Here is a 5,537-nt window from a genome sequence, read left to right as displayed (position 1 = left end):
CCCCCAGTGAGACCAACGCTGAAGGTGGGTGATTTCTGCATTTACAACTGAGGTACCCGGCTCATCTCACTGGGACTGGTTAGACAGTGGGTGCAGTCCACAAAGGGCAAGCAGAAGCAGGATGGGGTATCACCTCACCTGGGAAGTGCAAAGGGTCGGGGAGCTCCCTCCCTTAGCCAAGGAAAGCCATGAAGGACTGTGCCATGAGGGACGGTGCTATCTGGCCTAGATACCATGCTTTTCCCATGGTCTTTGCAACCTACAGACCAGGAGATTCCCCTGCATGCCTGCACCTCCAGAGCCCTGGGTTTCAAGCACAAAACTGGGCAGCTGTTTGGGCAGGCACTGAGCTAGCTGCAGGAGGTTTTCTTCATACCCCACTGGTGCCTGGAAGGCCAGCGAGACAGAACTATTCACTCCCCTGGAAAGAAGACTGAAGTCAGGGAGCCAAGTGGGCACCACCACAGAGCCTAGCAAGCTAAGATTCACTGGCTTGAAATTCTCACTGCCAGCACAGCAGTCTGAAGTTGACCTGGGACACTCAAGCTTGGTGGGAGGAGGGGCACCTGCCATTACTGAGGCTTGAGTAGGCGGTTTTCCCCTTACAGTATAAAAAAAGTTGCAGGGAAGTTCAAACAGGGTAGAACCCACCTCAGCGAAGCAGCTGTAGTCAGACTTCCTCTCTAGATTCCTCCTCTCTGGGCAGGGCATCTCTGAAAGAAAGACATTATGGGCTCATAGATCAAACTCCCATCTCCCTGGGAGAGAGCACCTTGCAGAAGGGATGGCTGTGGGCACAACTATTATAGACTTAAACATTCCTGCCCATGGGCTCTGAAGAGAGCAGTGGATCTCCCAGCACAGCACTTGAGGTAAGGGACAGACTGCTTCCTCAGATGGAACAAATTCAAAAGCTAGCAAAAGACAAGAAATAACTAAGATTGGAACAGAACTGAGATATCTCCCAGCAGGGGTTGACAAACACCTCATACAGTAGAGCTCTGGCTGGCATCTGGTGGGTGCCCCTCTGGGACGAAGCTTCCAGAGGAATGAGTAGGCACCAATCTTCGCTGTTCTGCAGCCTCCACTGGTGATACCCAGGCAAAAAGGATCCAGAATGGAACTCCAGCAGACCTGCAGAAGAGAGGCCTGACTGTTAGAAGGAAAACTAACAAACAGAAAGGAATAACATCAACATCAACAGAAAGGCCGCCCACACAAAAACCCCATCCAAAGGTCATCAGCCTCAACGATCAAAGGTAGAACATGAGGAAAAACCAGTGCAAAAATGCTGAAAATTCCAAAAACAAGAATGCCTCTTCTTCTCCAAAGGATCACAACTCCTTGCCAGCAAGGGAACAATACTGGATAAAGAATGAGTTTCACAAATTGACAAAAGTAGGTTTCAGAAGGTGGGTAATAACAAACTCCTCTGAGCTAAAGGAGTATATTCTAACTCAATGTAAAGAAGCTAAGAAACTTGATAAAAGGTTCCAGGAACTACTAAGTAGAATAGCCAGTTTAGAGAAGAACATAAATGACATATGGAGCTGAAAAACACAGCACAAGAACTTCATGAAGCATACACAAATATCAATACGTGAATCAGTCAAGCAGAATAAAGGATATCAGAGATTGAAGATCAACTCAATGAAATAATTCAAGAAGACAAGGTTAGAGAAAAAAAGAGTGAAAAGAAATGAGCAAAGCCACCAAGAAATATGAGACTATGTGAAAAGAAAAAAAACTTACATTTGATTTGTTTTCCTGAAAATGATGAAGAGAATGGAACCAGATTGGAGAGCACACTTAAGGATATTATCCAGGAGAACTTCCCCAACATAGCAAGACATGCCAACATTCAAATTCAGGAAATACAGAGAACACAATTAAGATACTCCTTGAGAAGAATAACCCCAAGACACATAACCATCAGATTCACCAAGGTTGAAATGAAGGAAAAAATGTTAAGGGCAGTCAGAGAGAAAGGTAAGGTAACCCCCAAAGGGAAGTCCATCAGACTAACAGCGGATCTCTCTGAAGAAACCCTGCAAGCCAGAAGAGAGTGGGGGCCAATATTCAATGTTATTAAAGAAAATAATTTTCAACCCAGATTTTCATATACAGCAAAACGAAGCTTCATAAGTAAAGGAGAAATAACATCCTTTCCATACCAGCAAATGCTGAGGGATTTTGTCACCACCAGGCCTGCTTTACAAGAGCTCCTAAAGGAAGCACTAAATATGGAAAGGAAAACCTGGTACCAGCCACTGCAAAAACATACCAAAATGTAAAGGCTATTGACACTATGAAGAAACTTCACCAACTAATGTGCAAAATAGCCAGCTATCATCAAAATAACAGGATAAAATCTACACATAACAATATTAACCTTAAATGTGAATGGGCTAAATGCCCCAATTAAAAGACACAGACTGTCAAATTGGATGAATAGTCAAGATCCATCAGTGTCCTGTATTCAGGAGACCCATCTCACATGCAAAGACAAACATTGGCTCAAAATAAAAAGATGGAGGAAAATTTACCAAGCAAATGAAAAGGAAAAAAAAGAGGGGGTGGAGGGTTGCAATCCTAGTCTCTGATAAAACAGACTTTAAAGAGCTAACCATCCTAGAGATATATGCACCTAATATAGCACCCAGATTCATCAAGCAAGTTCTTAGAGACCTACAGAGAGAGACTACCACACAATAATAGTGGGAGACTTGAACACCCCACTGTTAATCTTAGACAGATCAATGAGACAGAAAACTAACAAGGATATTCAGGACTTGAACTCAGCTCTGGACCAAGTGTACCTAACAGACATCTACAGGACTCTCCACCCCAAATCAACAGAATATATATTCTTCTCAGCACCATATAGTACTTATTATAAAATTGACCACATAATTGGAAATAATATACTCCTCAGCAGATGCAAAAGAAAAGAAATCATAACGGTCTTTCAGACCACAGTGCAATCAAATTAGAACTCAGAATTAAGAATCTTACTCAAAACCACACAGCTACATGGAAACTGAACGACTTGCTATTGAATGACTACTGGGTAAATAACAAAATTAAGGCAGAAATAAAGATGTTCTTTGAGCCCAATGAGGACAAAGACACAGTGTACCAGAATCTCTGGGAAGCAGCCAAAGCAGTTTAGAGGCAAATTTATGGCACTGAATACTCACACAAGAAAGTGGGAAAGTTCTAAAATCAACACTCTAACATCAAAATTAGAGGAACCAGAGAAGCAAGAGCAAACAAATTCAAAAGATAGCAGAAGACAAGAAATAACTAAGATCGGAACAGAACTGAAGGAGATAGAGACAGAAAAAAACCCTTCAAAAAAGATCAATGAATCCAGAAGCTGGTTTTTTGAAAAGATTAACAAAATAGATAGACTGCTAGCCAGACTATTAAAGAAGGAAAAAGAGGAGAATCAAAAGACACAATAAAAAATGATAAAGAGGTGATCACCACTGATCCCACAGAAATACAAACTACCATCAGACAATACTATAAACATCCCTACATAAATAAAATAGAAAACCTAGAAGAAATGGATAAATTCCTGGACACATACACCCTCCCAAGACTAAACCAGGAAGAATTCTGAATAGACCTATAAGAAGTTCTGAAATTGAGGCAGTAATTAATAGCCTATCAACCAAAAAAGCCCAGGCCCAGGCACATGCACAACCGAATTCTACCAGAGGTACAAAGAGGAGCTGGTACTATTCTTTCTGAAACTATTCCAAACAATAGAAAAAGAGTGACTCCTCTCCAACTTATTTTATTAGGCCAGCATCATCCTGATACCAAAACCTGGCAGAGACGCAACAAAAAAAAAAAAAAAAAAAGGAAATTTCAGGCCAATATTCCTGATAAATATTGATGTGAAAATCCTCAATAAAATACTGGCAAACTGAAACCAGCAGTACATCAAAAAGCTTATCCACCATGATCAAGTTGGCTTTATCCCTGGGATGCAAGTCTGGTTCAACATATTCAAATCAATAAATGTAATCCATTACATAAACAAAACCAATGACAAAACCACATGATTATCTCAATAGATGCAGAAAAGGCCTTTGATAAAATTCAACACCCCTTATGCTAAAAACACTCAATAAACTAGGTATTAATCAAGCATATCTCAAAATCATAAGAGCTATTGATGACAAACCCACAGCCAGTATCAAAGTGAATGGGCAAAAGCTGGAAGCATTCCCTTTGAAAACAGGCACGAGACAAGGATGCCCTCTCTCACCACTCCTATTCAACATAGTATTGGAGGTTCTGGCCAGGGCAATCTGGCAAGAGAAAGAAATAAAGGGTATTCAATAGGAAGACAGGATGTCAAACTGTCTCTGTTTGCAGATGACATGATTGTATATTTAGAAAACCCCATTGTCTCAGCCCAAAAACTCCTTAAGTTGTTAAGCAATTTCAGCAAAGTCTCAGGGTACAAAATCAATATGCAAAAATCACAAGCATTCCTATACACCAATAATAGACAAACAGCCAAATCATGTGTGAACTCTTATTAACAATTGCTACAAAAAGACTAAATACTTAGAAATACAACTTACAAGGGATGTGGAAGACCTCTTCAAGGAGAACTACAAACTACCATCAAGGAAATAAGAGAGGACACAAACAAATGGAAAAACATTCCATGATCATGGATAGGAAGAATCAATATTGTGAAAATGGCCATATTGCCCAAAGTAATTTATAGATTCAAGGCTATTTCCATCAAGCTACCATTTACTTTCTTCGCAGAATTAGAATAAGCTACTTTAAATTTCATATGGAACCAAAAAAGAGCCAGCATAGCCAAGACAATCCTAAGCAAAAAGAACAAAGCTGGAGGCATCATGCTACCTGACTTCAAACTATACAAGGCCATACCAACCAAAACAGCATGGTACTTGTACAAAAACAGATGTAGAGACCAATGGAAGAGAACAGAGGCCTCAGAAATAACACCACACATCTACAATAATCTAATCTTTGACAGACTTGAGGAAAACAAGCAACGGTGAAAGGATTCCCTATTTAATAAGTGGTGTTGGGAAAACTGGCTAGCTATAAGCAGAAAACTGAAATGTACCCCTTCCTCACACCCTATACAAAAATTAACTCAAGATGGATTAAAGTCTTAAATGTAAGACCAAAATTCATTAAAATCCTAGATGAAAATGTTGGCAATATCATTCAGGACATAGGCATGGGCAAAGACACCAAAAACAATTGCAACAAAAGCCAAAATTGACAAGTGGGATCTAATTAAACTAAAGAGCATCTGCACAGCAAACAAACAAACAAAAAAACCTGTCATCAGAGTGAAGAGGCAACCTACAGAATAGGAGAAAATTTTTGCAATCTATCCATCTGACAAAGGGCTAATATCCAGAATCTACAGGGAATTTGAACAAATTAAAAAAAAAAAAAAAAAACCCAATAAAAAAGTGAGCAAAGGATATGAACAGACCCTTCTCAAAAGAAGACATTTACGTGGC

Source organism: Cebus imitator, unplaced genomic scaffold, assembly GCF_001604975.1.
Source record: "Cebus imitator isolate Cc_AM_T3 unplaced genomic scaffold, Cebus_imitator-1.0 Scaffold22, whole genome shotgun sequence".
NCBI lineage: Eukaryota > Metazoa > Chordata > Mammalia > Primates > Cebidae > Cebus > Cebus imitator.
This window is presented reverse-complemented; position numbering follows the sequence as displayed.